This window comes from Pinus tabuliformis, chromosome 6 (assembly GCF_031772625.1).
Source record: "Pinus tabuliformis cultivar Carrire ecotype Pingquan chromosome 6, CPIR1, whole genome shotgun sequence".
Taxonomy (NCBI): domain Eukaryota; kingdom Viridiplantae; phylum Streptophyta; class Pinopsida; order Pinales; family Pinaceae; genus Pinus; species Pinus tabuliformis.
Genome location: NC_142292.1, coordinates 68,195,154 through 68,212,222, shown reverse-complemented (window position 1 = coordinate 68,212,222; position 17,069 = coordinate 68,195,154).

Genomic DNA, 17,069 nt, shown 5'->3' with positions numbered 1-17,069 from the left:
ACCTCATCTCACTCATCATTGTCTTCAAGCATTATTCCCTATATTGGTTAACAAAAATGAACCGTTTTTCCTACTCCCAAGGATTTTTTTTGTATAACTTTCCTCAACTTCAACTGCACAATAGGCCACTTGACCTTTTTCTTCAACCTTAATCCATATATTAGGTCTTCTGCAATTATATCATGTAGCAACATCATCATCACATTAATTTGTTCTTTTACCTTAACAATCTCTTTGTCAAATTTCTTATCACTTGTCTTCTTTCTGCTAATTGCTTTGGCATCTCCTCTCATCTTGTTGTGGCTTGTCCCTCAATTTTTTACCTGGTTATTCATAGTCATACCCATCCCTTTTTGTATGAGTTTCTCCATGTTCAATTGCAAGATACAAATAAGCCTCTACAACAACATTTCTTTTTCATCTTGCTACACAACACCTCACCAAGCTTCTATCCTTAACTTGTTCTTTGGTACCCATGGTTCCTTCCTCTAGAACCTCTTGAGCTTCTTCTTCTCCTCTTAGGCTTTTGCACTATACTTACTTCTCTTGATAACTTCCACCACTCCCATTCTTAAACAAATTCTACCCAACCTCAGATGGAAGTTGTTGTAACTCCTTTGTTGTATAGTCTCTACGACACTTCTTTCTTCTTCCTCTGCTACTACCTACATAATACACATACTCTATCCCACTATCAAAAGTCAAAATTACTCGCAAGATCTTATTAGACCTACACCTTCAAGACCTTTTATGTTCTCTTTTGTCCAACCATTTCCTTTGCCCATAACTATCTTGTCCTTTAGACTTCTTTGTCGCAAATTCTATTTGCAATATCTTATAATTCATCATCAAATAACCTGTCATTCTTCTTATAGAGGCTTATCTCTTATTGTCTCTTAAGATAATTCCTTTTTATTACCTATCAACATATATTAATTATCATTTAATGAAATTGGATCTATTAAAGGTAAATTCATTACCTCAACACCTGCAACCTTTGTTCTTGCATATCCTTCTCTAATATTTTTCAACAATCCGTTGATATCTTCCTGTAAACCTATGACAAAACTACCTTTTCTAGACATGCAAAATAACTTACTCTAATAACTTATTATAAACATTTAATAGCTATGAGGAATTAATCAATTTCAAGAGCATTCTTGCTCTCTCATAGCTTCACCAAAGTCAGGAGCATTATTTCTTTGATCTCTTGTCTTGAATCTTTCATATTGTAGATTCATGTGTTGATCCAACACTAGATTTTCCAATAGCTTTGCTCTAGTATTATTGTAATAACCTCCAATTCCATGGTCCTTTCTTTTAAGTTTTTAAGTTTTCAACTGTGATTCTTTGTTATATGCTATAGATGTATAATAACTAAAATCAATGTGCCCCTTGGTTCACCATCCACAAGTTTGATGCTCAATTTCTTCAATCACAAAATTTCGTCATCAATTACACTCGGAGAATAATTATAGACGCTAAATTTCGGTTCAGCCTCTATATAATTCTAAAACTATTTTACTCCATAATGTAATTTCCAAAATATCACTCTACTCTTATACCATTTTATGTCAGGTGCACCACTACTCAAACTTTTTCCAACAATATTCTTCAATCTCGATACTCTCCTAGTTGCTATCGAAGTCCTTTTATTTATTTGGCAACTCGTTGGGACTAATTCCCAACTTTATTTTCCATTGGTCAAGTGTTTAAGCACCAATGTTGTTGGTGACAATAGCGAACCTTGTGAAAACACCAAAATTTACATACATTTTCACCCGAGCGCTACACAATGCAAAGCATATGATCCAACACCATGTCTGAGGCTTACCGACATATCGACAAATTGACGTTTTCATTCACAACTCTTTTGTATACCAATTAGTGTAATAGATCAGTAACAGACAAACAACTCACTGTTACTTACTTACTAAGGAGTCAACCTACATCATATCGATGGTCAATGTATATTGGTGTATTGGGGTCAAGCAATTTGGGCGAACATTGAATTAAAATGTCAATATAACATCGAGCTAATATAATGAAATGTCAATAGTATCCATCCCACTTCTCGTTAGTTAACACCATTGGAGGATCAAACCCTTGGAATAGCATGTGATCATTGATATCGTTGAACTGTTTAATTAAAATCCCAATATGTATTGGTTTAATTGTATGTCACTATAGTATCGATTATCACTGAAAGTAAAATACAAAGGAAAATGTTGCAAAATAGTGAGTCTGAGCATGGAACCATGCAACGGTCGAACCCTAATCCTGGATGATTGGACACCGATCGAGTCAAACCTTACACTGGAACCCTGTTATCGGAGTTATGGAGTTCGATAGAACATACAACAATCGATAATGATTTCTACATTATGAATCTTTATTAACTGATCAAAGCAAACTTTGAAACTCGGAAAATCCTAAGCTTTGTGTGTTATGAGGTTTTCCTCAATATTCATATAAACCAGTGTTAAAACCTTTCAACAAAAGGGACCAGACTATTAAAGGTTGGACTCACTGTGAACCCTAAATTTGAACTTTTTGCCTTGGAACCACGATTGATGAACATCGTCGCTGAGTGTATTTCTCCTCTATAGGATGGAATCGATTTGCCTAATCCTTAGTATAATGACGATTGTTCTACATAACTCAAGCAAACAAAAACACACTAATTTTCCCATCATACAAGAAACACAACAAACTTTGAGGCTCGATCATTAATCAAAATAGAGGGTGGATGATTACAATTTTGACAATGGTATTGTACTATCATCCCTCTCTACTTGGATCTCGCTTCACACACTCACGCCACACTCTCCTATCTCACACACACTTGTCTATTTTGTTAAAAATCTCATGCAAATACAATATGGTGGTTTTATTGAGATCCATTAAAGATGGATCCAACCATTCATTTATAGAAATATCCAATCCAAACTAAAATATTTAACTCCCTCCCAAACTATTTGAAATTGCGAATTACATGTTGATGGGGAAATCAATCCACCATTTTATAATAATCCCTATCAGATTAGCTATGACATTTTCTTTGGAAAACAAACCCCTTTTGTTCTATAACTAATCCTATCTTCATATTAAAATTAATTAAATTAAGGGAACCCCCTCCCTTTAGTAAATTTGTAAGACCTTCAGGAGGTAGTGTTGACTTTGAAGAGATGCTCTTGCATCATCTCATATATATATATATATATGTTCACCTTTAGTAAGCATCTCAAATGAAACCATTGAACCCATTGCAAACTACCCTATACAGTTTTCAAATGACTCACTACCAAATAGTGCAACAAAGATTGATATTAAATCTATAGTTGTTTCCATTAATACCCTTGCTTTTTCATGCACATCATACAATGTATGCTATGTTGGGTAGCTGAGAACTTGGTAAGATTCTCCTAATACTTGAAATTTTATGTTGCTTGAGTGTCACTTAGATTTTTATCAGGATGAACTTGAGTAGCCTTCATGTAATAATCTTTTTTAATCTCTACTCTAGTGGTTGACAAATTGACTCCTAGCACGTTGTAGTAACCAATTTCCTTAACTAGCTCTATAAATCTTTATTAAACTCCATAATTCCAGTAGAATAAAGTGTGAAATATATGTCATTCACGAGCTCTGCTTGTTCAAAAAAATAACAATGTTTTTTGCTATATATTTCAAGGTATCATAATGTAAAATGATTCTTTTGCATTTATTGTATTTTCTAGAGTATCAACATATAATAAGGTTTCTTCTATATTTTTCAAGGTCTTGACATATAAAATGCTTCTTTAACATCCTCAAGGTATTAATATATGTGTTTTTTTAATTTTTTTTTCAATATGTTTATGATTAATGTATGGTGATCCCTATTGACATTCACCATCCACTACTAATAGGGATGTACTAGTGTATTTTCCATAAAAAAAAGATGAAGATGATTTTTTTGGTGGTATTAACAAAGGTATTTTGTTTTGTCCCACTAGTATGATTTGGTGATAGCAAGTGTTGATATATCCTTGTCAAGGTTCAAGTCTCTTTGAGTTGTGACAACAAATGTTGACATTATCTCTTCAAGTTTCAAGTTCTTTTTATAACATACTTGTGCTTGTACTCCATCACAATTAAGTTTCTTCAGTAACATGTTTCTACTTGAAAAAAATAAATATTAATTTATCATTTCTATATGAATTTTGAAAGTAGAGGTGAATGGATTTGTCAATTTAAAATTGAGTCTAAACTATATTACGATTGAATCACAGCTAAATGGAAATCGACACAGATTTGATAGTAAATAACTTGTTTAAGTTTCAATTAGTGGGTTCATCACACAACCTCTTATGGCCATTTTGGATGGTGTTGACGGTGCTGGAAGTATGCCAACACAAGGGTCTCCCCGATATGAAGTCCCAACTAGACCTCACACCATTTGGAGTAGGAGCCCCATCCAGATAATAGGCCCGACCACCATTATTCTTAGATATTTTCCTTGGCTACAATTATCAACATAAGAGATTATACACACACTTTGAGATAAGCAAGTAAGTTGACATTATGAAGCATACAATTGTAATATATATAAGGTACTTTCACAGAAGGGAAAGAAAGAGTGAGCCTCTAAAAGAAAAGTAATAGTAATATCCTAAAAGAGATACACAAGAGCATAAAAAGAATCATTGATTAACCTGCAAAGTAGTTCACAAGATAACAACGATCATAAAAGCAAGTAACAACGCACATTCAACAAGATGCATACTAAAGCCAACAAAATAATTGGTTTTCTTTAGTATGTATGAACACAAAACATATACTACAAACATTAAAAGAATAGTCTTACAACATCAATGATACATGCATGAAAGTAAATCGACTCTAAGAGCTTCATATATTAAGTGAAAGTTCCAAGATACATAATCACAATGTTGCAGCACTAGTCCCAATAGTAAAACATTAAGTCACCACTTGCTCCTCTAAAGAATGATCTTCTCTCCTATGCCAAGCTAGAGAAGCCAAGGTGGAAAGTCCTTTTGCTTGAGTTATGAGGGTGTATTTATAACAAATGAGGTGACTCTCTGCCTCCCTTGTGACTCTTGACCTCCCTCATGACTCGTGAGCTTCCATGTGACTTTTTGAATTCATATGTGACTCTTGAGCTTCTACATGACTCAAGGAATTTCTATTGACTTTCCACATTCCATGTGTGACCCTTGGACTTCCACACATTTTACATTTTCTCATTTTTCGGAAATACAATATTACATCCCAGAAATTGTGGCAAAATACATTGGCGAAATATGACTCTTGTGGTGACACTTTGAGAAGCCATGACTTGGCGATAGTGACATAAGACTTCAGTATATCAATGCCAATCTCTTCTCTTTACTGTTATGAATTAAACTTCTTCATCATAGATCTTTTCTTGTACTTCATCTTCATCCTCTAAAGGGTTTGGATAAGTATTGGAACCTTCTAAGTCATCGTGAGTTGTCATCTCTCTGTCCTGGTCCAAGGTTCCTTTACTCCTAAATGATAGCATCTTTGTGACTTGTCTTCACAAGTGTCCTTCTTGTAACCCTTCTTGTTGACTTTTGTGATCACCATCTTGCCATGATAGGATGATAACACCTGCAAATGTAGTTCGCTCATGACAAGAAAACAACAGTCCCAAAATCACCTATTTTATCTTTGTTTGCTCATGTGAGGTTGACTATGATGGGATAGTGCACAAGAATTGAGGGATAAGCCTGAGAATGTGCAGTGCAAAGAGTCAGGAGGTAGGGAGTGAGAGTTTGGACACTGTGATTACACGATGCGCAGTGACAAGGGAGAGGCAAGGTATGGATAGTGCATTGGGCAAGTCCAGAGGGAAAGGAGAGCAAGCTTAGGCACTGAGACTACGCAATGTGTAGTGCTTGAGGGAAAGGATCCATGTATTGCACACTTGAGCACTACAAGAGCTTAAGGATGAACCTATTGTCCACTGAGATTTCACAATGCGTAGTAAGGGGAATACTAGCCAAGGCATTGCACAGTTGAGCAAGTGAAAGAGGCAAGAGTAATAGGCTTGAGTACTGTGACTACGCAGTGCATAGTGCTTGATGGGGAGGCTAAATGGATTGCATAGTTGAGCATTGTAGGAGTACATAAATGATTCCACTATCCAATGCAACTGCGCAATGTGCAATACAAGGCTAGATGGATCAAGGACTCTAGAGTGGACAAGTGTAGGCAATAAGATGAAGAGATTGAACTCTAAGGTTGCTCAATACGCAGCTGAAGGAGGTTGTCCTCTATGATTGTGCAATACACAATTCCAGGAGGTAATACTTCATCACTGTGGCTTAGGAATGCGTAGTGGTTAAGGGCTGAAGGATTGGTCATTAATTGTACAAGTTGTGAGGATAGAGGGAACTCTAAAATTGACTAAGTGTGGGATCAATGGAACAAGAGAGTGAGAGTAAGAGCATAGAACAAGTCCTGAACATGATCACAAACTCATATACATTCAAACACATAACTATGAGGTGTATAGTACCCAACTTTAACATGTAAACAATAAAACAACAATAAAGGGACACTTATCCCCAAGTGCGACATTTATGATGCACCTTTACGACACAAGTTTCGATTGCAACCAAAAGGTGTACTATGCCATAAGAATGTGTCCAACACATATTCTAATGTTAAATAACATCAACTAGTGTAAGAGAGTGTGTTAGATCTGCCTCTAGAAGGTGTGCCATGGTGCTCTTAAGATGTGCGAAAACAAATGAAAGTGACACATGCAAGGGTGAAAGCGACACATGCAAACACAAAGAAAACACAAGCGACACATATAAGAATAAAATCAGGAAAACATGACACTTAAAAAAGATATAGCAAGCAAAAATGACGCATGTAAGAGCAAAAGAAATGAAAAGCAACAATTGAGAAACTCACCAGGAAGATGGGCATTTGCAACCACGAGTTAGAGAATGCTCCTTATACTCCCAAATGTGTAGATCTCAAAAGCGAAAGATGAATGTGAAAATGAGCTATGGATGAGACTCTTTATATAGGGAGAGAAGACATGCAATTAGAGTTAGAGTTTGTGAGTGTGATTTGTGCATGTCGGGAAACTAGGAGCCAAGAGTGAATTGACTGCCACTAAGAGGTGTGACAGTACTAACTTGAAGAACACTCTCAATATCAACAAAGAGTGTGCAAGTACTATCTACAAAGGATGCCCTTACACTATCATTGGGAATTGTGCAATCACTGTCACAGGGAACTACACAATCAACCATTCACAAGGAGTGTGTTGTGACTGCCTTGGGGAACTGCGCAGTCACTATCTCTAAGAATTGTATAATAATTGACATTAAGGACTACGAAATCACTATAGCTAAGAGTTTAGCAGTCATTATCACTAGGAACTGTTCAGTCACTAGCACTAAGAGTTGTGCAATCACTGCTAACAGAGAGTGCGCAACAATGACATTACGAAGTATGCTTCGCCTATCACGAGATGTGTGCTTGTGAAAACATCAAGAGTTGGGCATGTGCAAACAAGTAGTTTGTTCCTACAGGAAGACTTTAACACTTAGACAACAAGACTAAGCATGAGATTAATGACTAAAATGAAAGATGGCATAATCATAAGGAGGCTCCAAAATTTGAATGTAGACAAAATTTTGGAGGGTGTTTGTCACAACGAAAACAGATGGCATGGAAAAGCAATGAGCATGGTGGAGTTTTTGTTGGTTTTTTTATACTGAAGTTCCTATGGGTAGCCTCTTAAAGCATCTCTAGTTGGAGGCTTGAGTTTTCTAATGTTGATTCAAAGTGGCATTATCCTAGGTTTTCGATTTGAAGCCTTGGTTCGAGCTGTGAGTGGAGACATGACATTAGAGACGATATTAAATTCATAGGGGTGGAAAGGTGCTTTCAACATGGAATCATTAGTTCCATGGTGGGGCACTTATTGGAGAGCTTGCCCTTGCCCCTGTATTATGACATCTAGGAGATCGAAATTGCATCAAAATGTTGAATGGTTCCCTCACCATAACCATGTTGTGCATAAAGGTACTTATTCATGGTACTTATATAAGATTTTCCTTCTTCTCTAGCCTTATAACAACTTACACCTATGTTTCAAAGTCTAGCTTGCTTCTAGTATAGATTCTTCAATTAAGTTTAGATTAGTACTATGACCTTTTGTTATGAAGGCACCCTATCTCTCCATTGTTGATTCTATCAATAACATTATTTATGGTTTTTTTTCCATGTTGGTAAGTCTACTTGTGGGTTGTAATCCTCTCCCCCACATAGGAGAGTTTTGGGCTACTTCATGTATTCATCTTTATGGGAGCTTGTGTTCTCAAACTTTACTGTAGCCTTTGGGTTTGTGAAGAGTCTTTTTAGGCATCTAGTTTTTTTTATGCATATGATGGTTGATATTTGTTCTTCTAGTTTTTGGAACTCACTTCTAGATAGGGGTTTCCCTCTTATGAGAGTGGTTATACTTTTGCTTGACTTGATACTTTTGACATCTAGTGTCAAGTTTTTTTTATTCAAACTAGATTGTTTACATTCTTACTTAAAATAAATAAATAAATTAAGAGTTAAACAAACATATACATTTTTCTTTAATAAAATAATATAACTTTTCTTAAGGAAATTAAGTCACTACCAAATAATAATATGAATGTAATTAATCAAATAGAAATAAGTGTGATGGAAATAAACAATATGTTCCCCAAAGAAAATCCACCATGCCAAAAGCATGAAGCCCTTTTATATTAATGTTATTAACTAGCAATTGTTTCCCAAAGAAGATATAACAATGTAGTGATCAATATATTTTTTCCTATTTAGTTAAATCCAATGAAATGTAGAATGATGTGAAGCGGCAACTTTGATGGGAAAGTCTAGGTATTTTCGACGTAGTATGCCCACTAAAATCAACCATGGTTAACCATGTTTGACTATGATTGACAAATGTTTAAACATGGTTTATTATGGTTAGCCATGTTATTTACCATGGTTGACTATAGTTAGGCATGGTTGAAAATGGTAAATCATGTTTTGACTGTTATTAATTATGGCTAACTATTATTGAGCATGTTGACTATAACTAAATATTATAGTATCCCCTCTCTAATCCCCAAGTTTTGTAAATGTAATTAAAGGATGATAATGTTGGATATCATGCCAAAATATTTTGATATAAATATCCTATTAACTTTAATTATAAATGTATAAAGGTGAAGAAGAGGACTAGCCTATATGGATCCCAATGTCTGAACGGATAACTTGCTTGAGGAAGTTTTTAAGGGGGATTGAGAAGTTTCCTATATTTCCTTAAATTGATGTTTATGATCCTTGGTGTTCTAGTTAATTTACCAACTGCCAATAAGTTATAAGAGAAATGGGGGAGGAGGTACCAAACCGCCCAAGAATGGACTACATATCATGTGAAAAAGTCCTAATTGACTTCATAACCCGAGAAGGGACCCCAAACCTCTCATACATGAGGCAATGCTTCTGAGGAAGGGGATGCCATTATAGTCATTAAAGATAGGAGAAGTGGTGTCATAGACTGTCGTCAAAGGGAGATTGGGTGTGAACCCTAAACCATTGCATGTAGGTGACCTGTAAACCTTTGTTTGGAAGTTGAACCGTAGATCCCATACTTCAATTGTGATAGCTAAGGAAACCAGTGAGGAGGCCTTTTGAAAAAGCTGGGTAGACTGAGAGCAACTTGGCTGTTTGGTTATCTACATGTACGTGAAGCACCGAAGAGAAGGAGAATAACCAACAGACTGTAGGAAGTGGTGAAGGGAATTACTTTTGTGTTGTAGCCTTTAGTGGCCATATTTTGCTATGTGATTAGCTTAGACTCAATGTTTGAGATGTAACACCCCTAGTTCCTGCAAGTGAAGGAGAATGGCCTTCATACTCTATACCCTCAATTGACACTTTGTTAAAATTCCCTGATTGAAGCAACATTAAGACATTGGATCCAGCTCAGGAGTGGCCAACTACAAGAAATTTGCGTTGTTGTTGTGCTTGTATTTGGGTGAAGAGTGGTTGTTCCTTCGTGATTTCCAAAAAATTCAAGTGGAATAGACATGTGCATTTCTTCCTTGTAAATGAAATGATAATGTTGTTCAACACTTCATGTTTAAATACTATATTGGACTCACTATGTATGCATGCAATGACAAGCTAAAGGTTGGTTTAATGCCTTATTCAATATGTATGAGAAATGAGCTAAGTGTAATGTTTAGTCTGCTTGAATTTTGTTTGGTTCCCCTTTTATGTTTGAATGTTTTATGGAATGAAATCCATTCATATACATCATTGTGACCAATGTGTGCTATATGTTCATAAATTGAGAGGTTACTATTGGCTCTATTGGTTGTATTTACTTATTGTTTCATGAAAGTTGTCATGTTGAATTATTGTTATACTAACGGTGAAGTGAAACTCATATGATGATTAGGATTGGCAAGGCTCTTTAAGTATGTTGCAATAAGGATGGTCCTTGCCAAACCAGAGGTGGAATGGAGCAGTTGGGACAACTCCCCCTGCTCTTAAGGCCAATTATTGGGGGTCCTTCTCTACTTGATGGGACCTTGTTTCTTAGTTTGTGATCATGCACGCTGGCCTCTTTGTTTTGTGATTGTTGGGAGTGAAATGATTGAAGTTTCCTAGTTAAAGATAATGGTTTGATTACTCTTAGAAGCTACTAAAGAGCTTTGAATATCAAAAGTAACTTGGGAAAAAGTCTTGGGTTTTACTAGAAATTTGGAGTTTGGTAAGTTCGTTATTGGCCCTTGGTCACATGGTTGACATGAGCCATGAGCAAGAGCTAGTCGGAACAAGCCTTACAAGATACCGGGATACTAGAGAGTTACAAAATACATATTACATGGAAACCATCATTATGGTATGGCTTTGGTCGATGAGTTGACACTTGATGACAATAACACTATTTTCGGGCATGTCAACACATGACACTGGAGTATTGGAGTATCAACCTCTGAAAGAATGACGTCATAATTGATGATGTGGCAATGACAATTGGAGGACACATGTCACCCAAATTTGGCATTTTTGACATGCCAACTAGGCAAATATGAGTGACATGGAACACATGTCAGTAGTGCCATGTGGGTGGGGACATGTTAGCATCTGCCATGTGTTAGGTGGTGATTGGATGTTGGAGGATGACGTGGCAAGTTGAGATGTCATATCAGCATATCGAGACTTCATGAGGGTTGTGCCTTGGAAATCTCTAATACCCTAATATCTTGGTATGCAGATCAATAGTGGCACATATTATGAACATCAAAAATCACCATGTGTCAAATGTTGATTAGATGTCAGAGATATGAAGTGACATGTTGAGCTAGCCACCACCATATCGACATATGGGAGGTTTACAACGATATTGACACATTGGAGATTTGGTTAAAAGGGCCTATCGGTACACCGGGATATGTTAGGTCCCTATAATACTAGTATAGCCCCCATATTGTTATTTTTGTGCCTCGTAGAAACCCAATATTGTCATTATTGAGCCCTTACATTATTATTGTTCTGTAGGCCCTAATTATATTTTGACCCTTTAGTCAACTGAATATAACAAGGAGGTCTTGTCATTTGAATCATCAAAGAATTGTTCATTCATGTGATGTAAAAGGAGGTTTCCCCCTCAAAGAGGCTTATTTTCAAGTTGTTGATCTATATTTTTTTCTATTTTGTGATCTAGTTACATAACATCTGGTATCAAAGCTCTGGATCCTAGGGTTTCGCTGCTTCAAACAGGTTATTGTGACAGAATTGGCATAACTTTACCTTGAAGAATCCAATCTCAGTTTAACTAGTGGGGTTGGAAATAAGACACAAAGGGCTACCACAAGATGCAATTCAGACACTGGGAGGCTGAAATCACAGAGATACAACATTTTCAAGATCAAGCTCCAAAAAGCAAGAAAAAAGGTGTGTATTTTTTAAATTTGCGTAACTTGTATTTGAAAAATCAGTTTGAAGTTATTCAAAGGAAATAATGAAGCATAAATATCATTATTTGGTTCTAATATGCCTCATAACAAAAAAATGGATACACCCAATAAGCAAACAAAAATATTTATTATGGCCCATGAAGAAGAGGAAGAAATGTAACATGATATATCAAAATTATGGGACCAGTGCAACAAATTTCACTCTCACAAAGAGAAACCAAAATTGAATTGGATGGTTTAAAAGAAAACATGGAAGGTTTGAAGGATGGTTTAAAAGCAGACATGGGAGTTTTTAAAGTAGACATGGACATGATGAATGTCAAGTTGGAAGGGTTAACAAAGTTGTTGCAAGAAAAGCTTCCTAGTGGTGATAAGTTACTCCATGAAAATCATGATGAGGACAAAAGGAATATGAATTATTACTTTAGAGACTTCAATGTTGGGTTTAAGACCCACCACATTCCAAAGATCGATATGAGGAAGTTTGATGATGTTGAGAAATTTAGGGCATATGAATGAGGTGATTTATCTTGTAATGATAATTGCTTGTGAATGTTTTTTACTTCTTTAGATTAGGTTCTTCTCTTAACTTAGATTATTATAGTGTTCTTATTCATCAAACAACTACCAAAGCATAAACAATAAGGAGACAATAGACACAGAATGTAGGCAATCAGCCAGGGTCAAAATCTCTCCAACTTGAGAGGGAAACCTAGACGAATTCTTCTTCTTATAGAAACTTCTAACGATGAATACCAAGACCAAGACCTTGACACAACAACCTTTCCAAGACCAAGTCACAATACCCTTCTTCACAACTTCTTCTTCTAGCTCAAGTCAACTCTAGTCATATTGACTTCTAACACTGCAAATTTTGGCTACTCTAGTACTTCAGCCTTCCTACACTCCATAGATTTGCAACTTTCGACTCCTTGAAACTTATGAAAATCACACATGTAGGCTGAATTATGGACCTTTATGATGTGTTTCTCCTTCGCTTGGCTTGAGGGCTTCTCCTTGTAATCTCGACTAGCAATAATGATGGTTTGGTGACCCTTTACTTGACTTCTATAAGGGATAATGTAACCCTACTGCAGAAACCCTATTTTTTATCACACGTGCGAGGAGACTAACCTAAAAACAGTGCTAAAGATATTTGTTCTTCCTCTCTTTCTTCTCGCTGGTTATGAGGCTACTCTCCTTGTGATTTTTGTGCTTCTTCTCTTGTCTTGGATTCTTGACCGAATTGTCCTTCAAGTGATGTTGAGTTGCTCTATATATAGTGGATTGTCCATGTGATAAAGGCCGACTTGACCTTATTCCTAGGTCGACATGCCATTAAGGAATCATCTTAATTTCCTTTTGTAGGTCGACTTCAAGGGGTACTTGTGACAAGGTCTTGGAGGGTTTGTGATACAAATAACTTCTCTTTTTACAATGTATAATATGCCCAAATGAGTCTTCAATCATTGACATTGACTTTACTAGATTTTATGACTTGATGACCAAACCTTATAGGTCACAATGGGAGCTTCAACTAAAAATAAAATTCCTTGAGCATGAAACGCATGATTCAAGCATTACAAAATAATTTTATTTTCTTCTTTACATAAATTACATAAAAATCATGATTACATATGTCATTATGAAGACTGAACCTAGTTACATTTTTCAACACTCCCTCTGTTATGACACCAGCTAACAAAAAGATAGAAAAGATAGATCAACGCCTTAGAATTCACCCTCTTCGAGGGGGAAACCTCCTTTACATTACACAAATGAATGATTCTTTGATGATTCAAATGACAAAACCTCCTTTCTATATATAGGAGTCTAAGGAGTCACAATATAACCCAACCAACCTAACAATAATAATATAAAGGCACAAAACTAACAATAGAGGGATTCTATGGGGCACAGTAATAACAATATGGGGACAAAAGGGGCACAATAATATTAATAAGGGATATAACTACAATAGTAATGGGGTAATCACTAGTATTATAGGGACCTAACACCCTCTTAACTAGGGAGGTATTCATAATCCATACACAGTACTTGGACATTCTCAGTCTGAAGAATTCTCATAAGAAGTGTCAGATTGGTAACCCATTTGTATAACATCATATCATCCAACATTGTCACATAGCAAGGCCTTGACTAACAACTCTATCTCTCTCCACAAGATTAGAGCTCAATGTTGGCAATACCAATGATGTATAGACACCCTCATCATTGTCTCTCTCGGAACGTACCCTACCCGGGTTCTCAGTATGTGCCACAAGGACTATTCTTATCTTGGATTCCCAGTCCTAAAAAAATATCGGTCCTCTACAACTACTCTTATCTTGGATGCCCTAACTCATCCTCAAAGAGTATTAGTTGTTAGATGTTTACCAAATCCTCCATTCTGTCTTCCCATGTGAAGACAAGAATGATGTGTTTATCTCTCCATCTCAACTTAGGGAGGACATATCCATTCCACCGAAGGAATGTACCCATTCCTGTAAACAGGAATGTACTCAATCTCCCTCTTAACTAGGGGCTTGACCAAGCTCCCCTTAGACTGGGGACTTGCTTCCAACAACTCTTCAGGTGGAGATCATGGGACAACCAACTTCTTGTAGAACTTCTTCCTTTGATGTCATGAATCTTTACCATAGAGTCTACATCTTTTGAGACTTTTTTGTGGGGCACATACCATCCATCACTTTCTTCCATGAGTCATGTCATCATTTCTTTCATTGGAAAGTGATCCATTAGTCCATAGTTGGCCTTCATTCATGCCATGTTGCCTTCTTCATATAATGTTTCCTTAAGGACCTTTCATCCTACCACAATTTCATCAGTTGTATAAGAATTCCATAGTTATTCCATTAGTAGCCCTACATGATCCCATCTAGATATTGTTCAAAAAATAAGAAATGAACATTAAATCAAGATTACCTTTGTGATGGTTTTTCATCATGACATATTCCAGTTTGCATCAACATCCTGCACACATATTGACTCATCTCCAAAAGATATATACTATCAAGGATCTCTTTCTTTTTCAGACTTCATCAAGGTCCGCATACCTTTCATGGAGATATCATAATTAATTCTTCCAGTTCTTGGATGTCGATTGCCTTCTCCATAGTTATAAATTTTATGATCTCTTCCTTTCTTTCTTCACACATTTCCTTTCTAGGAACTTCCAATCAGAGTTCCTACAATTTTGGTTGACCACCACATATTTCATATGAGGACATATTATGTTGATTTCATCTAGTCAATGTGTGACCCATTCCTTCCTCCATCCTTTCAAAGGAGGAGATCCTTTTTCTTTTAATCATGCTCTCGAGGTAGAGAATTCATTCATGTTACCTGCAACCATATGACATGACTCTATTTTATCAAATACAAGCATACATACCTCATTTTCCTTTTAGGTCATCTAAAATTCCTTTAACAGTCTCATTGATTGAAGGAACTTCAATCCCTTGACCCGCTTTACTTATTTTGGCATTATACCATCATCCCATGAATACCTACAAGTTGGAATTCTTGATGAAACACTTGCTTCCTTTTAATCGGTGAATCGTCCAATGAATACTCTAATAGAGGATCTTTAGTATCCTTATCCACAATTGTTTTCCTTGTGATTGATTTATGATGATATTTGTACTATATGACCCTTTTCTTCTTCTCATAAGTACCACTTATGTTTCTACTAATGTTACCAAAAGTTTTATCCTTTTGTAGGTGACTGCTATAGACTTCTTGTTTCAGTTATCTTTCATGCTTCTCTATGATGTGGTTGTGATCTCTTGCTTTCAATGCTCCTATGATGCCATGATACACACTATCATGCACCTTAGAGACTCATGATAGCCATATCTTACAACATAAACTTGGAAAATAGAAACTTGAAAAGTACTAGGTGAGGGAGACTATCTCAATCATAGTAGAGATCCTTTACTTCCTCTCTTTTGGATTTATTTTTCTCAACTTCTTCCACTTCTTCGGTAATATGGGTTTCTTATCTTCCTCTTTTGTTATTGTCCTTCTTGAGCTTAGGAAAATCTCTCTTGTAATGCCCATATTCTTGACATCTATAGCATTGAACCTTGGCCATATTCTTCTTCTTTTTTTTCTGAGGACCAAACTTTCCAAATTTTCCCTTTCTTTTTGCCATTGTAGCATATGCTTGATTTTGCTCACTTTATCCTACACCTGTTTTTTCCTTCAGCTTGGTTTCTTCAATCTTGCATAGTGACAATAGATCCTTGAATGTATTAGCTTCCTTCTTCCCATAAATGCTTGCTGTGAAGTTACCCCATTACTATGGTAATGCATTTAGCACTATGATGGTCATCTCTTTGTCAGACATTATTTCTCCTAGATCTTGAAGTTGATCCCTTATTTCAGATATCCTCATAAAGTATGAGGCTATTCCTTCTTCTTTTGATATCCTTGGCTTGTAGATTTCTTACCTTAATGAGATAACTTCTCCTGTAATGCTTATAGAAAACAACTCTACGAGTTTGTCATATATTTCCTTTGAAGTTTCGAGTTTAGATATATATGGAATGAGGGGATTCTTGTTGGATTCTATGAGAATACTTTGAGCCCTTACTTCCCCTTTCATAAACCTTGCAAGTGCTTGAGCATCTTCTCTTGGAGGTTTTGTGACTGAGCCCTTCACACGTTCCATGATTTCATTCTCAATGAGATTCAGATATGTCCTCTTCTTCCATGCAAGAAATCTTGAAGCCCCAACCAACTTGTTGCTTTCTTTTCAAAAAGACATTTTGACAGATTCAGATGTAGACATAAATATACTTACTTGAGAATATGCTTCTTCCACTTGTTTCTTCCTTGAATTTTATGATGAGATAAGTACTAAAAAACTTATCCTTGATGAAGATAGTTTTCTTCAAGAGTAATCCTTGGCTCCAAAGAGAGGGAGATCACCTTAGAACTTTTGATGACGATGAACTATAAATTTCTCATGGAAGTGGCATAATATCAATCTAACCATGGGCCCATGTATTGAATAGTCCA